The 17,100-nt window shown below is 39.9% G+C and overlaps 1 protein-coding gene across 4 annotated transcripts in view; it reads left to right on the top strand.

Annotated features, from left to right (window-relative positions):
- The first annotated feature begins 3,013 nt into the window (after positions 1-3,013).
- TBC1D5 (TBC1 domain family member 5) overlaps positions 3,014-17,100 on the top strand; it is a 323,581-nt gene continuing 309,494 nt past the window's right edge. For 3 of the 4 annotated variants that reach the window (XM_064444307.1, XM_064444304.1, XM_064444309.1), the window contains exon 1: positions 3,014-3,264. The gene's annotated coding sequence lies outside the window, so the exon portion shown is untranslated. The remainder of the gene's footprint in view (positions 3,265-17,100) is intronic. The other variant, XM_064444308.1, reaches the window with a different exon arrangement.

Below are 17,100 nucleotides of genomic sequence, written 5' to 3' on the forward strand. Positions count from 1 at the left end.
CACTTTTCTTATTCCCATATTGGCTTCTACCATCACAGGTGTGCAAGCAACATATGCATTTTCTGCTAAGGATACCACCGACATTTGAGAAGTTAAGAACTTGTATAAAACTTGGCTAGATTACAGACTAAGCTATTTAAAAAACCATGTAACTAATAATGCAACTAAATATAAACTAAGATTTTTCATAACTCCAATGTGTAGCCAAATAATTTTAAAACTATTTCTAACTCAAAGAATATTTCAGTCAACACCTAATATAAGAAATCAGGGGTACGTAACTACAAACATATTTTCTTCACTGATACAAAGCCTATACACCTTTACTTGTGACTCTGTAGTAGGACGTATTTCGAACATAAACTGAGAAGGTCAAAGCAGTTTCTTCTTAACCCCCCATAATCTTGTAATACAGAAAATAATAGTATTTGGAATTTATTTTTCCATTTATTGTTGTGTAAGTAAAAGTAATTCATCCCCTTACAATGTTTTAATTTTGGGGAAGAACCTCCATTCATGCTTAAATCGGCATTTTGAGTGTTATGATGAGCCTAACAATTGATTGCCAATGAAACAAGAATAAACTACATTTGGCAGATTCTGCTGTTGTTTTTCCTGCTGGCTTTTGTTCTAGCTTTTATTTTCCATGGGAAAATTTTCATATTGAGAATACTGAGAGGGCCAAATCTTTTAAGACATCCCCTAAGTACACACAGTTAGATATCCTGTGCTCATATAATTACTTCAATAGTTATTTAGACAACTCACAATTGCCTGATTTGAGTACACAGTGGGAGTATGTGCCAAAGGCAGGTGCATACTTCTTTTTTTTTTTTTTTATCAGTAGCACAAATTTACAGGTTTATAGAAAAAGGTTTTGATACTTTCAGTAAAATCTGCACTTAGTGAATCCTGCCTATACACCTATACCTTCAACATAAAATGTGCTGCAATCCTTTTCATTGCCATTTCATCTCCCAAGCACGTGCTACTTCTGCAAGTGTTCTTATCTAAAATGCACTGTATTCCAAAAGCAGAAAACATGTATTTCCATGTATTTATAGTGGACAGGTCACTGTGATATACACAGACTGACTGTAGATGGCTGTATCATTTCTAAATCAAATGCTGTGCCCTGTACTGAACAAAATTATCATTTCATCACTGAGCTATTCGGAGTATTCAAAACATATTACTAGACAAGAATTACATGCCTGACTGCTTGGCTTTTTTTAATATCAAGTTCTGCTTTAACGCAAAATAAATGTAAGGAGAGACAAACAGAAAATCATGATTTCAAACAGAAAATGAAATGATCTGATTGAAATTAACGGATATATGGGCATGCAAGGAAATTCTCATGCCTCTGGCTTTTTTTTTTTTGCCCTGTTTTTTTTCCTTTTAAATCTACTAACATTTAACTTTAAATGGCTCTTTCTACTTCAAACATTCTGTTGTTGCAAGAAATTTAAATGCGTTGCTGTAAAACACTATCATCAGCAGGCCGGAACCTACTCTGGTCTCTCTTTTCTTAATCAAACATCTGGGAATCAAAAACATCTGTAAACCGGCATGGAGTTAATACTTCCTCTCTAAGTGTCTTCGGCAAAACCACATAGATGGGCCGATTATCCTGCCCTGAAATGGCCCACAAAGCAAAAAAGTTCCTCTCTGGGAATCACGGGAACTATAAGGAATGTCTTCAGAGATTAGATTTGATACATTCATCATGCAATTCTTACTAAACTTACTGAGTTTTATTCCTGTTTCATATTTCTAGGTATATCTCAGATTGATCATCTTTCTTCCTATGTTGCCCTGAAGCATGATCTGACAGTCAAACAGTACCAGCTTTAGGCTCCTTTTCCCAAGTCTCAGGCTCTGATAATAATTCTGCTTCAGCTAGTGTGGATGATGGAGTGTGTCTCTGGTTTGTCCTTTCTGTCTTGTATTGGAGTCCCCAAAGAAAAGCTTACATACCAAGCGGACTATCAGGCGTAATTAGAAATTACACCATTGTTGCAAAGAGCAACCAGCACCAACAGCGCTTCACTTCATTTTCAAATGGTTGCATAAATATACACCTTGCTGTTTTTCTTGCAGGTAAAATGAACTCTCCAATACCAGGCGCTCCTCTACAATAGTTGACATTCCTGGCCAATACCCAGCAAATGGCAGATTTACTGGATTTCCCCGAACTTAAGGAAGCGAATCTTTTTGATTAAGCTGATCTCAAATGCATGCCAGGATTCCAAGTCTGCCTTGCAAATTCAAGTGTTTTGTCTCAGGTGAACTGCTAACCCATGTGTAGAAAAACGTGCTTGGAGGGTTCACTCCATTTCTTAGTAAGGGATGGAAAAAAAAAAGAAAGAAGCGCTGCTGGGACACCGGCACGTGCCTCCTGCCCTCCCAGGGCTCCCGCCAAGGACTCGGCCCGGGGGACCCAGTCAGCCTGGGCCCAGCAAACACAGCCTGGCACAGCTCATTTTTACACTAACACCTATTTCCTCCTTCCACGATAAAGTTTCCCAACCGGTCTGAACCCGGCCAGTCGCTTCCAGAGAGCAACATACCGGATTCACGTTAAGTTACCCCATTTTAAGCTGTTTCCCCCCTCCCCCGCCCCCCCCCCTTCAGTTGCTGGTAACTACACCCTGCGTACGCTTTATATAAATAAAAGCGCCCCGGGCATCCTCAGAGGTTACAAGGCCCCGAACAAGCGGAAACCCTCTCGATTTCAAAGAAAATCGCGGCGCCCTTTCGCCGCCGCGGCTGCCGAGGAGCGGGCGGCCGCCGAGCTGCGCCACCGTCCGCGGGGGAGGGGGGGCGCCCCGTCCCCGCCGCCCCAGGCGGGCTGCCCCCGGCCGACCCGCCGGGCGGCCCCGGTTCGGTCCCCGCTCCCGCCCGGCGGCTGCCGGCAGCGGAAAGGAGCAGGCGCAGCGCCGCGGGCTGTGGGGGCAGGCCGCGGCCTCAGGGCTCCGCCGGCGCCTGCGCGGAGGCAGCTGAGGCGGGGGGGAGGGGGCGGCGCTATCGCGCGTCCCCGCGTGCGGGTAGAGAGCCCTTCCCCTTCCCGTCCCGTCCCGGTCCTTCCCGTCCCTTCCCCGGGCCTCCCCCGCCGCCTCCCCCTGCCCCGCGTCCGTCGCAGGGCGCCGGGCCGGCGCGGAGGCCTGCGTGCTGCGCAGGGAGGGAGGGAGGGAGGCGGGGAGGGGGAGAGAGAGAGGCTGAGCCAGATCTTCATGCCACTGCAGGCAGCAGCAGCAGCAGGTAAAACCAGCCCCAGAGCATCTGCTCCCCTTAACCCGCTTGCCTCCCTCCCCGCCGGCCGCCCTGCAGTCAAAGTGCGCTGGCTCCCGCCGAGGCCTTTCTCTGGCGGCGGCGGCCGGTCCCGGCGCGTCCGGCCGTCAGTGGGCAGCAGCGGGGGCGGTGAGGCCTGCGCGCACCGGGCCGCCGCCGCCGCTCCGCCGCTCCTCGGCCGCGCCTCCTCACGCCGCTTCCCGCGGGGTGCCCGCCGGAGCGGGGCTCGGCCCGGGGCGTGCGGCGGGCAGGTGCGCCCCGGCTGCCATCTCCGGAGCCAGAGCCTCGTTTCGGGGAGGTGGAAGCAGGGAGGGAGGAGGAGGAGGAGGAGGCAGATTTGTCACCAGGTTCCCCTCCCCTGGATATTTTTTTTATCGTTGTTGTTGGTGAATCTGGTGGCTGAAGAGGGAAGTTAAGGTCTTAGTGATTTTTTTTTTTTTCCCCCTTCTTTTTTGAAGCAGAGTTTTGGGAGAGGCTTGGTTTCCCTCCACTTTTCCTGCCCCAGAGCCTCTCTTCTTCCCACGTATCTGACTCAGTCTGTGCTAGCTGTCCAGTTTATTGCCATCAGTGGTAGATGTTTAATTGTCACACTTGTGTTTCTCTAGGGTACAGTAGTTCAAGTGCTGTACAAGTCTGGATTTCAGTGCAAGGGCTGCAGTTAGCACTTTTTAGCTGTTTGAGAGTTTTATACTCTTAGATTTCTGTACTGTACCCATCAGTAGTTTAGTTTAGCTACATATCCTGTGGCATTACGCATCCTGGAGGCTTTATGGTCTGCTTTTAAGAAATCGTTGTTCCATCATATTGGCATGACATTGCTTTAGTGGTATATATGTGAAAGAATCATATTCCAAAATGTACTGGGTTGGGTCTTGGGAGGCAAGGATACTCATCTAGTTCTGCCGCTCGGCTCTGCAGCATCCATGCACCGCTTTGCTCTCAGTAATCCTGCTTACCTTCCCTTACAAAGCACTCTGAAACTTGGTTAAAAAGCACCACATAAGAGAAGTATTTCTTTTCAGACCAATGGAACTTCATTAAAAGTGCTGGTTTTCAGTTCTGTTACTTGCCACACACTAATTCAGCTATTTACTGACGATACCTCCTCCGTGAAAACTAAAGCTTCCAAAATGTATTCCAAATAAATGTGGGCTGATTGTTGGTATCGAAAATATTTTTAAGAATTTGAGGGTCGTGAAACATTAAGTTAAATTAATCCTAGATCCCACCTCTCTCTGAATAATCATCCACTGCTACATTTGCAACTTGCAGGTTGAAATACCATAAGATCTAAAACTGGGCAATAAGAAAAATACATTGTTTGTGGATGATAATGACTGCTATTTTTGAAACCAGTCCTTTTTTTTTTTTTTTTTTTGTAACAGTAATCATTGACAGAGTTAACACAATTGTAAATTACCAGTTGTCAAACTTCTTTTTTACTGACACACGTGGCCCATATACTGTTACTCTCAAAGTCACATGTGTGTATATATATAATAGTAGCGATTACCAGAGGTAATCCCAAATTATTATCAAACAATTATCCCAAACAATTAAGGTTGTGTTGTAACACATTCAGACTATCAGGTAAACACAGAAGTAGACACAGCCTTTAAACTTTTTGTATATATTCTTACTTGGAATTGCTAAGTCTGCTGCCGAGCCAACAAAAGGAACTTACCCTTGTATGAACTGTCAACCTACATAATGAACTTCAGTTCATAACAAAGTATGAGAGCATGAGCAATTACTGGTTTTATGTGTAGGTGCACACTGGGAAGAAGGTGCATTTTTTCCCCTCTAGATTTTATGATGGCTTCATAATTTAGATACTACAGATGTGGTAAACTATGAAAACTGAACATTTCAAAAGATATTAATAGCGTGCTTTTGTTAGTGAGATGAAGATGAGAGTCTGTTCTCCAGCTTTGTGGCTGGGAAGGCGACTAAATAAGGCTTGTACTGATAGCTTTGTTTAATGATTAAACAAACTGGTGAGCTTCTTGCATATTTCGCTTCCTTTCACGTTCTCAGAAATCTGAGAACCTGATTTTTTACGAATAGTTTTCAGATTCTGCTGCAATATTAGCAAAGCTCACTTGTCACACAGAAATCATTCAGAGCTTTTCGTAGAACACTGTGCCACCAGTGAGAGTGGCACTTATCTTTGAGGAATGTAAGTGAAAACATTCCTCTCACATTTTTCCTTCTTTGTGTTGCAGTGTTGGCTTTACTCAAAAATTGTTCTGTTCTCCTTTGTTTGTACTTGCATCTTTTGGACTTTGGTACCTCATATTAATGTGCAAGAAAAATTTAATTTGGTGGAAATGTGTTATACATTCTCTGCCTGCCTATGATTTACGCTAATGTACAGATCTTTTTTGCTGTCTCCGCGTTCTTGTTGCTGTTATAACTTCATTTTTCACTGGGGAAGGGCTATGCAAAGAACAGTTCTACAGTTTGCCCTGAAAGGAATTTTGTTGACGAAGTCTTAGAAAGTTTACTTTCTGCTCCATCCTTAGGAGTTTTATCTTAAACTGTTAGGTATGCTGCTGTAATTGACACCAGCTGTTGCTGAGAATTGTGGAGGATAGACAGTTTCTAAGATAATCAGTTCTTAGTCCATTTGAGGCTTTGTTGATTAGCACGTGTAAGAGCATTTTGGATCAGGAGCCGGTGACGTCTGCAGAGTGCAAATGTGGTACATTATCTAAACTGGTTGACTTAGACTCCACGCTGCTCTTTAGCAAATAAGCTATAGCTTTTGTGTGGTTTTTCTTTCAGCCCAGTAAAGTGCCCAAAGCAATTCAGTCTGTAGCCTATAAAAACCCAGATCTTTGGCTGAGTTGTGCTCTCAGAGGAAGAGGGATGTTAAATGTGATAGAAGGAGTTGCTTGCTTGTGTTTGGTTGTTAAGTTAGTGAGGCTTAAACTCTTTATTTTTGACCTCCAAAAGAGGATGTGTAGCTGTTTTCCTTTCCAGTTTTTAGGAAGGTTGCTACCATAGTCTGTGTTTTGCTTAAGAATGTTTTTATTACTTATCCAAATGTAAATTTTTTTTTCCCGATATCACAGCTCCTGGGATCAAATACTTTTAAAAAAAGGACTTAAAAATGATGCAGAGTTTGAGGTCCCTGTCATATTGTATAACATTATAATCTCATAATTGATATTCTTTTTATTGATGTTGAGTAGAAAAAAAAAGCACAATTACTGTGAATCCCATGGGAATCTGTGTGTGGCAGACTTTGAAGAGAGGTGGCTGACCACATTTATACTCTGAGAGTTAGGGTAACAAACAAGAGTCAAGCTGGAGCAGTTAGTCAAAATGCATGCAGGCCTTGGAGATAAACATTCAACATTTAGCATATTTTGGGTAAAGGTTGATGAATTACCAAACAGAAAGGAAATGGGTATTTCGCCTCTCTTAATGGCTAGATGTACATTTCCCAAAAGCACTGAGTCATAACATGACCTGAGGTCTGGTTGGAAATCATTTGAAAATAATGGGAAGAATCACGTGTCACTGATGTTGAACTGTATGCAGCAGAAAAGAGACAATATCGTGGTATCCTGTGTTCAATTAAAAAAAACTCAACATTTTCCTTCTGTACCGTTTAAGTTGAAGGTCTTTTTGTTCTCTTAATGGGCTGGCAAATTGTTATCTTAGGTTTATTAAACAACATTATTACCACACTACTAATTAATCTAGTTGTGTGTATGTGAAAAGTTCATGCGCTTGCTTAAGTTGACTTGCTCTAGTACTGCATCACGTAGTAGTGCATTAGAGTGGGGATCAATTCTGTCTTAATACATGAACGTTTCACCTTAAATGTATTACAGCATCAGTTTTTGTCTCAATGTTTTGTTCTTTTTTTTTTTTTCCCTGAACTTCTGGTTGGCTAAGCTTTTTTTTGTTTTTTAAAGTGTATCAAGATACTGAGAATCTACCATTTACTTCTCTGGATGACTTGTTTCAGTGATTCATCTTTTCCACTATTTAAAAATAAGGCATGCAATTATTGTTTGAATACATTTGAATGCATCTGTCTTTCACTGATTCTTGCTATCTCGTCTGAATTCTCCATCATATCAGAGTGCCTTAAAACTTGATTTGTCCCTTTGACACTGAGTTTTCCCTTCTCTGCATGGTGGCAGTCCCTAGCATTTAAAGACAGATACAGATTTTAAATTACATAGTTTTAAAAGAGCATCAACAGATCATAGATTTGCTGGGCTGACTACTGTAGGACTCTTGGATAAGTTTAACAAGTACGCTGATTTAAAATGTTTGTCTCACAGTGTTTTTTAACATCTGATCTGGAACATCTGTTTAACAAATGAGTTGGAAAGAAAATCAATATAAGTGATACAATTATACCATTTTGCATCTTTCCAACTATAGAATGAAAGTATTTATTGACTATTTTCGATCTTTCCTTATGATTTTTAACACTTGTGCCACCTCTGTCTAGTCATGGGCCCCTGCTGTTGCTGAGGTGGTGTTTGTTACTAACACTCTTGGCTGTGTCATACATGGAGATTTTATGTCTCTCAGTTTCTACGCTCCGTAACACTAATTTATGTTGATGCTGATCCAGCCTTCCCTTTTCTACATTGTTGATCCTGCCTTTTTTTTCCCCCCTTACACTTGCTTCTTTTTTCAAAAACAGCAGGTTTTGAACAGCTAGGATGAGTTGTAGCCAAAATTGTCCTCTGTGTTAGCTGCAGAATTGCCTGACCATAGATAAAAACCTCTTACAGAAGTTTCCATTTTCAAGTTTTTTCTGTCTTAAGGTTTTTCTTCCCAATCAATTTTGTTCATAACTCTTTTCAGCTTCAGAAATTTTGAAACCTCAGGAATGTGAGCATGTATGTGCATCAGATGTTTAGATGTCAGTAATCTCTATCTGGCTGTGTAATCTGATCAATCTATCCTGAATTTCTAGTCCAGCGACTTACTCATTTTAACTGTTATAATGGGATATATGGGATATATGATAATTTCTCTGTGTTGGTTATGGTGGGTGCTGTTAGAAAACTGCTGCTAATAATTTTTTTAAAAATGATGTTTTTACTGGTGGTTGCTTAAGATCCTGAAATATTAGGGTTCATTATTAAAAAGGTTTCAGTTTGACATTAAAAATAGAGGCTTGCCAAAAAATCCTCCTGTTCTCTAGTTTGAACTGATGGTCTGTAACAGACCTCTGCTGACATCACGTTCTGAGTGAGCTGTCTTATTAGTCATTAGACTATAAGTAGACCTACATATAGTCAGTATAACCTTTGGTTCTGAACTATCAGTTGATGAATGTCTGAACGATGTTTCTTGAAACCGGGATTGTGCCTGCTTGATAATAAGTGGTATTTTTATTTAATGTCTAGCTTTTACTCAAATGGACTTTTGGCCTTTTCTCTTTCCTATTGGGAAGAAGTATAGCTGTGTGATATGTATTGAGAATATACTTGAATTTTGAGAAGGTATGGAACTCGTTGAAAGTTTTAAAGAATTGTAGAAGTGCATTTTTAGCCTTTAGACTTCACTCTGACATTAGCTTAAGAATTGTACCTGGCATCTGATGAGTTGTCATCCAGGATGTTGTTTTGTCACTTACAGTGGCCAACAGCAGGTGTGTTAAATGAAATTACAAAAAAAAAAATAATTCCAGATAATGGAATAATCTCCGTACCATGGAGCTCCTCAAATACTTGCCAGTTTATAAGGGTTTACAGTGCTGATCCTGAGTGTTCTTCCCCGTACTATTTTTCTTGTTGATATGCAATTTTATATAGGCAGGTGTTTTCATTATCCATGAAAATATGATATTTTCACATATTTTACAGTGTTGTAATCTCCCTTCCCACTGTCATGCTCAGCACTCCTTTCTGAATTGTTAAGAGTACCTAAAGCTCAGTAGTTACTTGGGCAGTGCTGATGATTATTTCTTATCTACTGGTCTTTAGATGCATCCACAACAAATTTGATTTTCCAACATGCCACCCATTTACTTATATTTTTTTAACATCATTAATCTCACATAGTATTTATTAATGAATATGATTGTATTCTGGGTCCCAAAATTTTCCATTAGCACTGATGGATGTGACCAGTGGCTCCTGCCTCCTGTATGATGTGGTTATACACATTCTTTCCTCCAGCCTTCCACCCTCCCACCCCCCCCGCCATTGTTCACAGCAAGGCAACATCTGTATCTGGATGAAGATCTGCCTGTATTTTACTGATTGAAGCTTGACATGTTACAGAGTTGAAAACTCTTGATGTATTTTCTGATCTTCCCCAACAGATTCTCTTCCAAAATTAAGATTATTTTCTTAAACCATGATTAGTTTTTCTGTCATCTCTTTTTTAAGAGGGTTTGTCAGTGTTCCTACTGACCTTTCAGCTGTAAGTTTGACTTTTTTTAAAAGTAGAGACTTTTAAGCCTGTAATGGTGTGTTTCATGTTTGTTTCATAATCGTTCTCATATCAGCAAGCTTGCCGCATTATAAATCTGAATAAGAGGATCCAGTGTCAAGGTGGTACTTGATTTCTTGTTCCTTTTTGAGTAAACTTTATCTGAACTATTCATAATTAACATTCAGTAGTTTTGTAGAGCCTTTCATCTATAAATGAAAATAGTAATAATCATTTTCAGTGAGAGGGAAGTGACTTATTCAAACAACAACTCAAAGGGGGAAGCTCCAGTTAGAACCCAGATTTTATAATATCCCATCATAGCTAATACAGGAGCGCAGTGTAAAATATTTAATAAATCACGCAATTTAAATTAGTTTGTTAAATGGGAGAAATGAAAAGTAATTTAAACATGTTAAAGAATAGATTATGTAAAAGAAATTTGAGAAGCAAAGTGAAAGAGTAGATATAAGAATAGTGCTAATGCATATGGGACAAATATGAGTAAACGTTTAGTATTCTCTTAATGTAAATCTGCTAGGTTATTTGATAATTGTGCTGGGGACGATAATGGAGTTATTAATTTCTTTAGTGAGAAGAGTGGCTCTCAGCTGATACTTATGCATGTTTTGCATGTCCTGCTTCCTGTAAAACTTACATGTACTATCAGAACGGTGGTTTGAACACCTGCAGCATATACAGCCTGTTATTTCTATTGGAACTGCATATTTTTAAAAAATGTGGAAGCCTTGCTTGTCTTTCAGTTATTCATGAGTCAGTAGCATAGGGTTTCCTCCTTTAGGCTTGACTAATTTTTAATTTCCATCATTTACAGGTATGCCTGTGGTGCTAATAAATACACACAGTTTGGGGAAAAGTTAATGAATTCAAATACATAACTGGGCAATTCTTTTATATATGTGTGTGTATTTTTTTTTTGTAGACTGAAAACTAAACCTGGTGCTGCTTGTGACAATGCTTTTTAAAGTTTGTTATACCCCATAATCCATATGTACAATGCATTAAACATTTGAGGGTAACAGGCCAAAGACTTCACCTGCTTTGGTTTTCATTGTAGATATATTTATACATAAAGCTTATACTGGTTGTGCCCTGCCAGTTTTACTGCTTGATGAAAATATGTAGTTGACAATACTGAAAAGATTCTTTTCTTTTGAAGTCTGCAGAAATCTGGACTCCTGTAAATTTAATTTTTGTGGCTAGATGAGAGAACAGTGGATGAGTGCAAGGAGAGGAAAGTGCAACAAGCAGGAAATTTCTGACTTCCTGTAATCAGAGGAAACTTATGCCCCAATCGGTGGAAAGGTTTCTTGTGAACACATCAGTGGTATATGTTCATTGCGCACAAAAAAAAAAACATTTAAAACATTCAGTCAAAAGTCAGTGTCTTGAAAACTAAAAAAAAAAGGTAGCATTTTAGATTGATGGACTGTGTACGTTATGGTTCTGACTTGCTAAATTTATTTTCAAAGAAGGCAGCCAGTTAAAGGAAATGAGACTGTTTTACGAACGAAGGTAAACTTCACCTTTTTATTTGTGAATTTACTTCACAATTTTCTGGGGAAGTATTTAATGTCAGTGTGAAATGCCCTTTGAAATTTTATGTTGGTATTTTTTGTATTGCTTTAAACAATTTCATTTTGGGCGGTTCTCCTTTCAAATTAAAAATTCATTCCTATATAGCATTTCTGAAAAATACTGTAACATGGTATAAGTATTTTACACTTGGAACTTTAGTGTCCCTTTTTTGCAAGGTTCCCTTCTGCAGTCAGGGTGGGTTTCACCTAGTAGAAAGCTACTTTGGTTTTTGGATTTGTGCAGTGGTCCCAACTCTCATTTATTTTACTGTCCATGAGTCTCTATTTGAAGATTGCTTGATTCAGGTGCAGGGTGACAGCTGAGGCTCAGATGCAAGTCAGGCAATTGGAAAGAGTTTAAGGTTTAAATGGAATGAAATACTTATAGGGCAGGATGTACCTTCTCCATTTCCAGCTACTTGAGGCACCTTCTATACTACAAATTTTTCAGATCTGTATATGGACCTGAGCAGTTTGCTGATTGCTTTTGTTTGCCACCTTTGATCAGTGAAGTTGTTTGTTGATTTGACACATCTTCAAGAAAAATTGTCAAACTTCAGTTTGTAGAGATGAAAAAGTTGCCCAGTCTTCTGTCTCTTATGACTTTTGTCTTGAACCTTAAGTACGTTCTTAGGGTGAAGTGAGAGGAATTCTGTACCAGAGGAAAAAAATGAAAAAACATATTGGACAGATACAAGTTACTATTGATTTTTAATAACCATATCTGATGATGATGTCAGACATATTCTTGGTGCAGTCATGCTGCTATTAACCACAAATCATAGAATCATAGAATCATGAAGGTTGGAAAAGACCTCTAGGATCATCAAGTCCAACTGTCAACCCAACACCTCCATGTCTCCTAAACCATGCTCTGAAGTGCCACATCTACACATCTTTTAAATACCTCCAGGGGTGGTGACTCAACCACCTCTCTGGGCAGCCTGTTCCAATGCCCAACCACTCTTCCAGTAAAGAAATTTTTCCTAGTATCCAATCTAAACCTCCCCTGGTGCAGGTTGAAGCCATTTCCTCCCGTTCTATCACTAGTAATTTCAGAAAAGAGACCAACACCCACAACACTACAACCTCCTTTCAGATAGTTGTAGAGAGCGACAAGGTCTCCCCTCGGTCTCTTTTTCTCCAGTTCCCTCAGCTGCTCCTCACGAGACTTGTTCTCCAGACCCTTCACCAGCTTCGTTGCCCTTCTCTGGACACGCTCCAGCACCTTGATGTCTTTCTTGCAGTGAGGGGCCCAAAACTGAACACAGTGTTCAAGGTACGGCCTCACCAGCGCTAAGTACAGGGGCACGATCACTTCCCTGCTCCTGCTGGCCACGCTGTTCCTTATACAAGCCAGGATGCTGCAGAATCCATTTATCACAAGATTCAGTGCTTACGAAACTGAGTGGGGAGGAGCAAAAGACAGTACCAGCTGCTGTCACTGGACATAGCTACACTTTGACATTGTGCACTGACTGGGATGGATTGAGGTACACATACAGAATGAGGAAGTGGCACGATCAGCTGTTGAAAATCCAGTAGAGACACTGTGTTACTTTAATAGTGTCATGTGCACTCTACAGCCTCAGTGGCTGGAGAAAGACCTAATTTGTTCTTAGTATGTTATAAATTTTTTGTTCTGGTCTTTAGGGATTTTAGGTAAACTGTAAAAGTTCTTGTATATTAGAAGAAAAATATGTAGTTCCACCTATAAGTCAGTATTCAAAACTGACATATGCCAGGAATTAGAGCATGCTGTTGCTGTTGTTGGGTGAGACTAGATTTTTACATTAATTTACAGTAATAGTGTATGATCAGTCATGATTATAATATCCACTCTGAGTAATTTTATCAGAGAATAAGGCAAATGTGGGCTGAGTGAACATCATTTTACTCTTCCTAACAGCTTACCCAGATTGGGATAAAAGTATGTTGATAGACTCATGCTATAATTTTTGTAGGTTGACCGGAGTGCTTCATTTTCTAGAGCTGCTGTTATTTATCATTTAGTCCATGAGCATGTTAGACAACTCCTAATAGAGACAGTCTGTCTTTTGCCATTGTTTGAAGGTGGCTTTCAGTGACACTCAGGGTAATCTTCTGAACATACCAGAAAATGGAAGCTTCAGGCTCACACCATCCCCTTCCACAAGTATTGGATCAATTCAGCCCAAGCCATATGAGCTTGAGAAAGAAGAGTGGCCAGATAGTGGGTGACTAGGGCTTAAACCAGTGCTGGGTTTAAGAGGAAAACTTTCAATATGAATTGCAGGCATTGAAGAACATTTTTTTTAACACTGAACATTTATTTTAGATGCCTCTTACCTGTCTCTCTGCAGTCTCACTCTGTCCCAGTGCTTGCAGCCCTGGACTTTCCTGAGCATGAAAGAACCTAGCATGTTTCTTAGATTCCACCTTCTGGAAAACTGGAATAAAATCAAACCCCAAAAACCAGAATGTGTCTCTTGAACCCTTGCTGACCATTATTCTTTTTTTTTTTGTTTTGGTTTTTTTTTCAGTGTATCAGTGGGGTTTTTTTTGCCTGATTTTTGTGCATGTCAAGCCCCTCCCCCCCCACTTCTGCGTGTTCAAGCTGTGATTAGGTCCAGCTGCAATAGAAATAATTGTAAGGTAGTGTTGTGGGTTAACCACAGTAGGCAGCTAAGCACCAGGTAACTGCTCACTAGAAAAGTGTGGGCAAGGATGAACAAATACACTACCAATAAAGATACAATTTTAGATGCTGAGGGAGATTGTATTGGCTAACTGCATTTGTGGGAGTAATTGTCAACATAGAGTTTTACAAGGGTTTTTACTAAGGTCATTATTGTAAAATGGTATGCAATGATAAAGATGCAAACAAAAAGAATAATGTCAAATTGCTGATGAAAGCCTTGATTATTAAAGACTGCCTTTGCAGTTATTGAAGACTTCAGCAGCCTGTGAGATGAGCATTGTAGAGGTTGCACACTGCATGGATTGATTTGGAGGTGAGTTGGATCGCATGAGTAAGTAGGGAAGATGAGAATTTTAGATATAGAGTCAGGCTGACATTTACAGGTATAGGTCTTATTAGAAATAACAAGATGAAGATCACCTCCTCTTTTTGAACCTGAGTGGTAAAAATGGTGAAAAAGATGTATTTGATACTGAGAGAGAAAAAGTGGTTGAGGATTTCTCATTTTTCTCAAATATTCAGTTTTCTCTAGAAGGAAATATACCTGTAGTAGTACATTACCCTAAGCTGACGCTTTCTGATGTGCTTGGTATACTATCTGTGCTTTCTCAAAAGAAAACAAAAAAGAAAAAAAAAAGAAGAAAGGTTGCAGCAAGTCTCTAGATTGCCAGTGTTGTATTTCAGCTAATGTTTCTTACTCACCCTGACCAGACAAATTCTGAAGTTATTATTCAGCTCAACTTCAGAGTAAGTGAAGGTTGGGTAGCAGTTTCATTTTTTTTAACATGAGAGAATTTATCTTTCGAAGTCTTGAGTTACAATTTGCAATGATTTCATCATTGAAAAGTATCCTGAACTGACAGCAATAGATTAACTGCCATTTCACCTGAGACTAATTCCTGTCTACAGTTAAGAATTTTGCTTGGTGAAATGTTATGGCCATGCCAATTTTATTCTTGTTCATCTTGCTTAGTTTTGAAAGAACTGAAATAAGTGTCAATTTCAGAATTCTGTTGTAGTAGCTAGTAATGGGTTTGTCATGATTCATTGCTATGTCTGTTTATAGCATCCACTGGATACTATGGCTTTCCATGTAGTCCCTTCTGCTATGCTAACCACTTCCCTGTAACTTGAGATATATTTCTGTACTTTCACTATCTTTACAGAATGTTTCACAGTATTTTTACTTCCATTTGACATTTGACTTTTTGAGGCTGAAGATATGTTTTACTCTCGGTTCCTTTCAAACAAAGTCTGTGCCACTATTATGATATATTGACTTTGAGACACAGGTAAGGAATGATGGATTGAAATGAAATTGAAATTCAAGCAGACTTTCTAATTGCGTGTGCATGCAAACAAACAAAAAAACCACATTTAACTGACATCTGTCATCTTGCATAGGTGAAAGAGGGAGAAGCTCTCTCTTCCACACTGGACATTTGCTTTAATACCATCCCCTCAAAGCTCTAGCTCTGCCACCCAGCCTCTTTAATGTTTTCAAACATTAAAACTGTGAGCGAGAGCTCAAAGTTCAACACCCTGCTGTAAGCTCTGTCGCCTGTGATAGTTGGTCGTAGATCATCTCACTGCACTGGACCTTGCTGGGCATTCCTGCATCCATGGGCATGTATAAGTTATAACAGTTCTTGAAAGACTAGTTACTTTATTAATACTATGATGAAAGAAAAAAACCCCAAATAAAACCCCAAACTCCCTGAGTCTGCAGCTCACCTGGTCTCTCAAGGAGAATTTCTTTGTGACCTCTCTAATAGAAGAGATCTGACATCAAGTCTGGAATGGTAGCCCCTTGTTAGTGACCCAGCTGCACCTTGATGATGGAATGGCAGATATCAATCTGCTCTAGGCCTAGAGGGAATGACAGTGATGAGGTGAGATTCAAGCTGGACTTGTGTTTTCCTCTGCCCAGTTAAACCTTCATTTGAGGTGCCCTTCTGCAGAAGTACAGTGAGGAGTGGCTGGTAACCATGAGGGGCTGCTCAGTGTCTGCCTTCTTGTACGCATTGTCAGATCAAGTGGCATTTGATGGAGACTGTAAAATGAAATGTCTGTCACCCAAAAAAATAAAATAAAACCCAACACTGTACTGGATGTGAGTGGCCACATCTGAATTTAGTACCAGTCTGTTGTCTGGGTGCAATGGAAGTCTTAGATAATGCCCTCTACAAGGCTTAGAACAATCACCTTCATTTTGTTTGGCTGGATGTCCTCTGGTCATGTTCTGTCCAAAGCTGAATTCTCTTTTTGCTTTGATTTTTCTCTTTATACATCTGATCCTCACACTTTTTAATGTTCAGTAAGGCTTGTATAAGGTCAACTGATAATGTATTACTAAGAAAAACACTTCTCATTAATTTATTGAAGTACTTGTACATGGTATAATGCCTCTTTGACCATTCAGCTGTGGTGGATCTTGATGTATATGCGTGTGTCACCCAGTCTGTCTTGGTTATGACAGTTCATGAAATGTGTTTCCATGTACCACCTGTTCTCTTAACTCTTTAATGAATTAAAATAAGAGTTGGGGTTTTGGTTTGGGTTTGGTGGGTTTTTGTTTTTGTGTTTTTTGTTGTTTGGGTTTTTTTGTTTTGTTTTGTTTTGTTTTTTTTTTTTAATTTACATCTCTTTCATAAAGCCATGGTAGATACTGGGAGATTTTCAGTATTTAGTCAGTGTAAAAGGTGCTGTGTATACATATAAGCATTTTAGAATTCTAAATTGGATACATAAACCTTATATATATATATGCATAGTATTATAAGCAAATTACCTCTTTGCTTTCAATGAATCTTGATCCTAAGGTGTTTGGAGCATTCTGGCCAGAAAACAGTTGCCGTTCCTAGAACAGCATTGAAGTGTGCATGCATGGGAAAAAAGCTGGGAAAAACTATTCTGTGATAACTCACCATGTGGGCTTTCTTCTGCCACACTGTTAGTGCTACCTTAGTCCATCAGAAATTTCCTACAGGTGGACTGAATTTACTAAATGGAACTCTACTTGTTAAGTGTTGCTACCCTCAGTGACTGATTTGTGGATAAAGACGATGTCATGGCAGCTGGTCTTGTGTTACAGCTAGCGAAATGGTTCAT

This window comes from Phalacrocorax carbo, chromosome 2 (genome assembly GCF_963921805.1).
Source record: "Phalacrocorax carbo chromosome 2, bPhaCar2.1, whole genome shotgun sequence".
Classification (NCBI taxonomy): domain Eukaryota; kingdom Metazoa; phylum Chordata; class Aves; order Suliformes; family Phalacrocoracidae; genus Phalacrocorax; species Phalacrocorax carbo.